General features: G+C 52.7%; 1 pseudogene; it reads right to left on the bottom strand.

Annotated features, from left to right (window-relative positions):
* The window catches only part of LOC149119322 (uncharacterized), a 221,544-nt pseudogene extending 213,609 nt beyond the window's left edge, over window positions 1–7,935 (bottom strand).
* Window positions 7,936–9,155: the final 1,220 nt, after the last annotated feature.

The following is a 9,155-nucleotide window of genomic DNA, read 5'->3' as shown; positions in this document are numbered from 1 at the left end:
GGTAAATAATTTCATGTATTTCATAAATACAGATTTAGGAGCATAGTGCTACTTCCCACCCTACCCTCCCTCCCACTCATGCTGCCATCCTCCCTCCTGCTTCCTGTTGTATGAGGAATCTCCATACTGTTTTCCACAACAGCTGTCCTAGTTTACATTCCCACCAACAGTGTATTAGGGTACTCCCCCCACAATCTCCACCAGCATTTATTGTTTTTTGGTTGCTCTATGAAGCTGTTCTAACTGGGGTGAGGTAAAAACCTTAGTGTGGTTTCCATTTTCAGTTCCCTGATGGCTAGGGAACATAAACCTTTTTTGAATGTGTCTGTTGGCAATTTGAATTTCATCTTTTGATAAAAAATCTGTTTGAGTCCTTTGAACCATTTCTATTTATTTATTTATTTATTTATTTGACAGGCAGAGTGGACAGTGAGAGAGAGGGAGACAGAGAGAAAGGTCTCCCTTTACCGTTGGTTCATCCCCCAATGGCCACTGTGGCCGGCGCACTGCGCTGATCTGAGGCCAGGAGCCAGGTGCTTTTCCTGGTCTCCCATGTGAGTGCAGGGCCCAAGGACTTGGGTCCTCCACTGTTCCACCCCAGCCACAGCAGAGAGCTGGCCTGGAAGAGAAGCGACAGGGACAGAATCCGGCACCCTGACCAGGACTAGAACCCGGTGTGCCGGTGCCGCAGGTTGAGGATTAGCCTATTGAGCCACGGTGCCAGCCTTGAACCATTTCTTAAGTGGATTGCTTATTTTGTTGTTGTTGCATTTCTTTATCAGTTACATAGCTTGGAAATATTTTCTCCCATTCTGTTAGTTGCCTCTTTGGAGTCAAACTTTCACTCATAAGAATTTCACAAAACCTTAATATCTTGGTGAGTTCTATGAGCCCTGTAAAGAATAGCACTGTTTTCATTTCTTAAACTTGGCTACTGGCTTATAAATTTTGCTAATATTTTAAAAAATGTTCTTCCTTGCTTATATGTATCTGTAGTACTTTTGTGAAACCAGCATTTTATTGATGCTTGTTATTACCCTTTTCCTGACTTTATTTAAATACTCTTCATGCATTTTCTTTTTTAATTCTTAAGAAGGAAGCTGGGATGATTGGTTTGTGCTGTCCTAATGTATTCACTTAAGGATGCAGATTTTCTCTCAGCACTGATTTTTCTGCAATCCCTTAATTTTCTTATATGTTTGCAAACCCTGTGTGTGCAGGTCCTGTCTGCCCCAGTATCTCCATCCTCATGTGCCTGCAGCCATATCAGGCTTCATGTCTCTCCATTCCTATGTCTGAAACCCATGTATTTTCTCCAGTGTCTATCTCTCATTTAACTGTGACGCCTGTTCACCCTTGGTTTGTTGTCATTCATAACATCTCTGACATTCATGTCAGCTTTCAACATTCCCTATTCCTTGTGCCTGCAGCACGTGCCAGCTGCATGAGTCTCCATCCCCTGTGTCTCCAGCACATTTTCCTGAGTGTCTCCCTGCACCATGTCAATCATCATGTCCTCCAGCCCCTCTTACATGAAGCCAAGATCTTCCCTCAACTGTCTGCTTCCCTTCTCCAGAGTGATCTTTCTACTACCCTGCAGTAACTTCACTGCCTGTGCTTCCAGCTCATGGCAACCTTTATATACCTCTCTGCTCTTTGCTTGAACCCACTGTCATACTTAGGTTTCTAGAATGCCTCTGACTGCAGCCAGGTGTTTCTCTATGTCCCCATGCCCAATACCCATACCCTATGCACCTCCTGTTTCTGCATCTCCTGTTTTCCTCCCGTGGTCTATCCATATATAGATATAGCCATATCTATATCTATATCTATATCTATATCTATATCTATATCTATATCTATATATATCCAATATATCCAATATATATTGCTATATATATTTCACATCAGTTTTTATCTACTCTTGTTTTAAATATATTGGAACCAGTGTGCTGTATGATATGGTTATACTGTGGTTGGATTTCTAATAACACATCAAGATGTCTGGTAAAATTTCTGTCCCACTATGCATTCTCTCCAGTAATGAATAAGATATACTGCTATTCCATATTCTTGTAAAAATTTGTGTTTTCGTGTTCATTTTTAAGTCCCCTAGTGCAGCGTCTGCGGCCTCGCGCGGCTCCCTTACTTCCTCACACCCGGTCACAGCCCCACCACAGCCTCACCTGGCCCCAAGCCACATCCACCCTGCGCAGGTGGCCAAGCCTGCCCAGCTGAGCTCAGACCCCCCGGGAGCCCCTGCCCCTCTCTGAGCACTGGGGGACGGCCAGATACTGGGCCACTGACCTGGGAGATGGAGGGGCCTTACTTGGGCGGGCCACTCATTCATTCATTCACTCACTCACTCACCCACCCCAGGGGCCCAGCCCCCATCTGCGCAGTGTAAGGGGCGGGGGTGAGGAGGTGCCCATGGCCCCGTGGCCCCTGTCCGGCCTGGCCTCAGGACACATTCTGTAGTTTGCAGCAGACTGGTCGGCTCCTTGGAGCCTCAGATGTGGGCACAGTGTGCAGTGCCCGAGAGCCAGGAGATGGAGTGCCCTGACCCCCACCCCAGCGCCAGGACACAGCAGGGGAGGTGGTGGGTGGCACTCAGATGGGCATGGGGGGGTGACTGCCTGCCTAAACCCCACCATGGCTCCCTAGGGCCCCACCCACCCACCCACAGCTCCATCCTGCCCCAGGGCCTTTGCACAGCCGTGACCTCGTCCCCCAGACCCCAGACCCTCAGCCAGCACCCCCTCCTCAGCGCCAGCCCGGTGCCCACAAGCCCCCCCACCTGACTGCCAGTTCACAGCAGAGCCTCCTGGGGTCCGAACATGGCTGCCTGTGTGCCCGGCCCACAGTTCCGGCCTGGGCAGTGGCCTGACAGCGGGCAGGGGAGACCGAGGCTGGCGGTGGCCGGCGCCTGTCCTGGCCCCGCACATCCTCGCTTTTTCCTTCACGGAAGCGGTTCTCACGGCCACACCGCCTGCAGTTCCAGTTTTCCCGCCTGGACCCATCCAGCCCAGTGTAGACACTGCTCCTGTAGACACCTCAGCCCCACTGGGCTCTGAAGCTTCCAGAGACAGGGACCTCAGCCCTGCACAGCGAGGCCAGCGCGGCCCTGGTGGGCATGTGGGCCCTTCCCAGGTGCCAGGGTGGCCATGTGACCACACTATGCTGGGGGTCTGGTGGCAGGGTGATGCAGCTCCAGGCTCCTGCTGAGGGCTGGGGAGGGGCAGGCACACAGGTGCCCCCAGGCCACACCTCTGCAGGAAATGCCCCCCGCTGACAATGTGCATCCTGGGCTCCCTGGGGGAGGCATAACCCCCTGAATGGGAGGCCTGGGCCTCTGCTGTGGGCACCACCCCACCCCCCTGCTCCAGCCACACCGGCCTCCTGGCTCCGTGCTGGCCCAGGGCCTTTACCCAGGCCCTGTCCTCAGCCCGCTTTTCTCTTTGCCCATTTTGTCAACTGTCGGGTCTCAACTCTGAGGCTACGCAGGCCCACGCAGGCACCTGCCCCAGGCCACCACCACCTGCCCTTCTCTTGAGCACCTGAGACAGGCCGGGATACAGTAGGTGTATGATAAATGCTGGCCAAGGGGAGACTGAGAGCTGAAGCTGACCATGAACTCGGCACCAGGGACTGGGGACCACCACCCCCGCCCGGCAGCTGCAGGGGACAGGGCCCTGGTGCCACGGCCATGAGACCCAGGCCACTTCCCAGAGTGGGAGGAGACCTGGCCCTGGGCCGCAGGCTCTGAATCCCCAGGTAGAGGCCCAGGCTTTTTCTGGCCCCAAGTCAGGCCTGGAATCTCTCCCTCCCCCAAGGCAGGGATCACAGCCCCGAGGGCCGCGTCCTGGCCCCCTAGAAACTTCCAGAAGGGCGCCCAAGCTTAGCGGAGCTGCCCCAGCCCTGCCCTACGCGGCCACCCCTGGCCCTGCCTGGAGCCCCCGGGGCCACCTGCCCACAGCCCCCCCCCCCATGCCACAGGGGCCTGGCGGAGCCGGCCACACAGCCCCGGGGCCACGACGCTGGCCCACGTGGGCCCGGCACCCACTCACCATCCACCACATCTTGGCTGTCTTGTCCTAGCCCAGCTGCCACTCCGGAAGCTTCGGAGCCCGCGTCCTCGCCGGCCCTGCTGGGCACCTTGGCGCCTGGCACCTCCATGCTGGCGCGGGGCGCCGCTGACCCTACCCCACCCCACCACGGGCTCGGCGCACGCGACTCCCATGGCCTGGGACCATTGGAGCTGGAGGGGGAGAGGAAGAGAGATGGAAAGGGCAGCTGCGATGGGAGCTCAGGCGAGTGGCCACCCATGGCACTGTGCTGCAGGGGCGGCCGCAGCTCCGATTGGGAGCAGCCCCCCGCGCCCGCCCCTGGGAGGAGCAGCTGCTCCCAGCCCCGCCGCCCACTCCACAGCTCCTGTGCCCGGCCTGGCGCGCAGGGCCCACGGAGCAGCGGGACCCCTCCCACCACCTCCCGCGGCCCCTTCCTGGAGCCCCAGGGCTGGGGCCGCGGCCGGGGGAGGGGGCGCCCTCCGTGCAGGGAGGAGGGTCCAGGGTCCCAGGCTGCGGGCGCTGGGATGGTTGTGCATGCATGGGGCGCCAAGGGTGCTCCCGGCCTGCAGGGCAGGACCTCGGGGGACCCCGGAGGCTCTGGGGTGACCACGGGGCTTGGGGTGGGGCTAGGGGCCGGAGGGCGCCCCCTGCTCCAATGCCCACCCCGCGACGCGTCTCCCCCAGGACAGGCACCTCCTCCCTCTCGGGCCAGGGACTCCAGAGCCCGCCCGGGGGCCCAGCAGGCAGCGGAGGCTGGAGAGGGAGGAGGCGCCCGGCCAGCACCTAGCCCCGCACCTGGCCCCGTACCCGGCCCCCGAAGTAAAGCTGTGGGCGTGGCGCTGGTGGCAGCAGGACGCGGCGCGTGCGGGACCCATTGAGGAGGCCCGGCCCCCAGCCGTCATTTGCCTCTGAGCCTCATGGTCCCTGCATGATGACCCCAGGGCTTTGCGGGACAGGGGAGGCAGGGCCTGGGCGAGAAGCGGACGCGGTGGGTGGGAGAGGAAGGGGAGAAAGGCGGAGGCCACGGCCCACCTCCCCCTCAGCACGTTTTCCTCCTGTGGAGGCCGCGGCCCAGCGGCAGGGCCGGGCAGGGCGAGGACCCCGGCCCAAGGCCTCGCCTGCGCTGCGCTGCACAGTGGCAGGGGGGAGACCGGGAGCGTCCCTGGCGGGGGAGGCGGGCGGCCCCCGACTCAGCTGCCTGAAGCCCTCAAGGAGCGGAATCCACGAACTGGGGGCGGAGCCTCCGGGTCTCACTCAGGTCCTGGGGTTTGAACAGCGCCCTGACCTAACGCGGGCCCAGAGCAGAGCGCAGGGCAAGCGGAGGTTTGATTAAAGAGGCAATGGCTTGGGACGCCTGCTGGGCCGCATCCCAAGTGGTTGCGGGTTCGAGTCCCGGCCGCTCCATTTCCGATCCAGCTCTGCTGTGGCCTGGGAGAGTAGTGTAGGATGGCACGGGTCCTTGGGCCCCTATGCCTGCGTGGAAGACCAGATGGAGTTCCTTGCTCCTGATCTGCGCGGCCATCTGGGGAGTGACCCAGAGGGTGGAAGACCTCTCTCTCTGTCTCTCTGTTTCTCTCTTTCTCTCAATTCCCACTTTCAAATCAATCACTCTTTAAAAAGTCAGATCATGTCAGCGCAGTGTGCCGGCCGCAGCGCACCGGCCGCGGCGGCCATTGGAGGGTGAACCAATGGCAAAGGAAGACCTTTCTGTCTCTCTCTCTCACTGTCCACTCTGCCTGTCAAATAAATAAATAAATAAATAAATAAATAAATAAATAAATAAATAAAAATAAAAAAACTCTTTAAAATGTCAGATCATGCCAACAATTCCCAGCCACAGACCCCATAAGCTGTGGAAATGCGGACAGCGGAGGCCGGAGAGAAACTTCTGGGGGAAGTGGAGAGGCCGTGGGTGGCACTTAGTGGGGGGAGGGGGCTGTCCCGGGACCCCAGCTCCCTCCCAACCAGGGCCCCACCCAGACCGGGAGCCCGAAGGGAGGTCGGGGGTGACCACGGCTGGACAGGACTGGGCAGGGGCGGGGTGGGGACAGGTGGGCAGTGAGCGGGGGCAGGGGGTTCCTCCCCACCCCGCCTCCGGCTGAGGGCTTCTCGGGGGAGGGCAGCGCCAGTGGTGTTGTGCAGGGATTGGCTTCCTTGGCACTCAGGAGGGCGTGGGGCTGGAGCTGATGTGGCCAGGGCCCAGCAGCTGGCCTCTCTCTCCCTGGCTCAGGACACTCTGGATGGCGGCCCCCCATGAACACAGTCCCACAGCCGGCTCTGCTCAGCCTCAGCCGGGGCACAGACACCTGGCCCTTTAAGGAAATGCTGCCGAGGCAGCTAGAAGTCAAACTGGCACTCATGATGTTGGCATTATGGATGGTGGTTTAACCTGCTATACCGTGATGATGGCCTTTTATCCTGCCCTCTTGCTAGGTGGCAGACATTGTGGTTCTGCCAGGCACACTTACAACAGTGGGAACTAAGTTCTCTTCACTTACACTGTCAACATCTATTTCCCAAAGTATCCTTAGCAGGGATTAATCTGAAGCATCACAAAGGATATTTTTTCATTTAAAAATGTTATTTTGATAATATATTAACAAGTAATGACTCCGCTATGTAATCCCACTTAGATTTCTCCTTTTCTCCTCAGATTCTAGAATTTTCAGAGTAGCTATTAGTTTTGCTGATGGAATGACTGAAATAATCTGAAAGGAAAACAATACAGTGTTCTATTGGAGCTACATCATTGTGACATCTTTTTTAAAAGACTTATTTATTTATTTGAAAATCAGAGATACAAGGAGAGGGGAGGCACAGAGGGAGAGCGAGGTCTTCCATCCACTGATCCATTCCCCAATTGGCTATAACGGATAGGAGCTGCACTGATCCGAAGCCAGGAGCCAGGAGCTTCTTCCAGGTCTCTCGTGTGCACAGGGGCTCAAGAACATGGGCCATCTACAACTGCTTTTGTGTCACTTGAACACTCTCTACATCCACTGCTTTGTTATCACATATATGACAGGCATGTCAATCATTTTAATCTTCCCATAGGTGGAAAATATCTCCATGATGTGGTCCTTGGTCATGTTCCTGGTGAGCCTCCCAATGTGCACTTTGGTGGGTTTAGGGGATGGGTTCCATCTTTTCCTTTGCTTTCCATCTCTTTAAGGTGGTTTGGATTTGGAGCCCAAGTGCCTTCTGTTGTGCCTGCACCAGGAGGCACTCCAGGAGCCAGAGGAACTGCTGGAGCTGGAGCTGAGGAGCGGCTTGAAGCTGAGGAGGAGGAGCTGGAGCCCTTGCTGGTGCTGGAGCCCAAGCTGGAGCTGCAGCTGGAAGGAGACCTGGTGCTGTTGCTACCGCTGGAAGCGCTGCGCCGCTTTCACGCCTGGTCCTGGCTGGGGTCCTTCTCACTGGACTCCTTGGTGGCCCTTTTATCTTTAGAGCAGTCCTTAGACTTCTCATCAGAGCAGTCTTTTTATTATTTCCTTTGACTCCTAGCAAGCTCTTCTTTTTCATTCCTGATAAATCCATTCTGCCCTTCTGAGGTGCTCAAAGCAGCAATGGTGGCCTCGCTTTTCTGAACTTCCACTTCTAACTCAATTCTGAGAAACGATCCCTAATTGATTGCAATTTATGCCAAAGAGCAGCATCTTCCCGCCACTGCCACCTCCTCCCGCTCTCATGGGCCACTCAACATAAACATCTTTAAAATGAAATGTCCGTAAGATTTTTCATGTGTTTTTAATTACTTCAAATGCTACATGGAGAAATGAAATATCCATGAGAATATAAAAGTCAAGAAATGTATGAATGAGATGATTACCTGACTCAGAATTCTGCTTATTCAGTGCACCTTTAATCTAAGTATGATAAATAAAAACAATAATTCAATGTAGAACTACTTGGAAATGATGCTTGAATTACATTCCATACCTTCTCTTAAAATATACAAAAGCTGAATAATAATTATTTTCTTATTGTTATTGCCTATATAAATATCTTACATTCAATTGTCATATAACTGCCACCAGTACATTTAATGTAGTTTTGAGCTATTATTAATAATAATTATTATTAATCACCATATAGCTGGCACTTACCTGAATGTCTGGATAGTGAGCATGCAATGTATAATAATGGTTAACTAGAAAATTGGTTGAGTCTCTAGTACTCTTATAAGTTCACTCAAATGTTTCCCAAAGAGCTTCACCCTTTATGAAAATTTAATGTGATGTTTATTAATTTAAGTAGTCATCAATGAATAAGTCAAATGGAGTGTTTCATATGAAGTCAAAAGCATCACTTTTATACACATATTACAGAATATTTATGCAGTAACACTTGACTAACTAGAATTTATTGTAGTTGTATTTGAATTTTTAGAAACAAGATCTATTAAGGAGTCTTTTCATACACAAATGCAAATATCAACAGTTACATTTAAAAAAATCTTCTAATTTCAAAGCAGCAAAAAGCTGGTATTTTGATCATGCAAAGATCAGCAAGTGGATAAATTAGCTCTATTATGATACATCATACATAAAAAGCCTGAATTTTACAAATGTCAAACCCAAAAATTACTTAGTACTACAAAGTCATGCCACTGTTTTACACTAATTCTACTAAAAGCAATAAAGTTACATATAGTATCAGAAAATTTCTTAATGAGGGCAGAATTTTTCTTACACTATTGGCAGGCCACTCATCCTCCTGATAGGGGACTCCTATGTATTTCTGGAGAGCTTTCCCAGACTTATTTCCAATTTATGCACTTAATGAAAGGTGCAAGAAGTTTTACTTTAGAAGTTCTTCATGTTTACATCAAATGGATTGGCCACCCTCAAAAAGATCAGTACTCTGGTTTCTTGATATCAATGTTAAACTTTCAAAAATACAACCTTATCCTATCCAATCCTTCTTGATAATTGAGTGTTCTCTCACTGTCACACTTTTAATTACAAGAGCTTTTGTGTTTGTGTCTCAAAACTATCAGTTTGACCTTTAATAATAAGATAACTGGGTCATTCAAAAAACATACTGAACCACAACCATATGGCTTCAGGAAAATGTTCTGGTTTTGCTCCA

The sequence above is a fragment of the Oryctolagus cuniculus genome, chromosome Y (genome assembly GCF_051225735.1).
Source record: "Oryctolagus cuniculus isolate XC-2025 breed Fujian yellow rabbit chromosome Y, ASM5122573v1, whole genome shotgun sequence".
NCBI classification, from domain to species: Eukaryota; Metazoa; Chordata; class Mammalia; order Lagomorpha; family Leporidae; genus Oryctolagus; species Oryctolagus cuniculus.
Note: the sequence above shows the minus strand (reverse complement) of the source record. Positions and strands in the feature narration are given on the sequence as shown.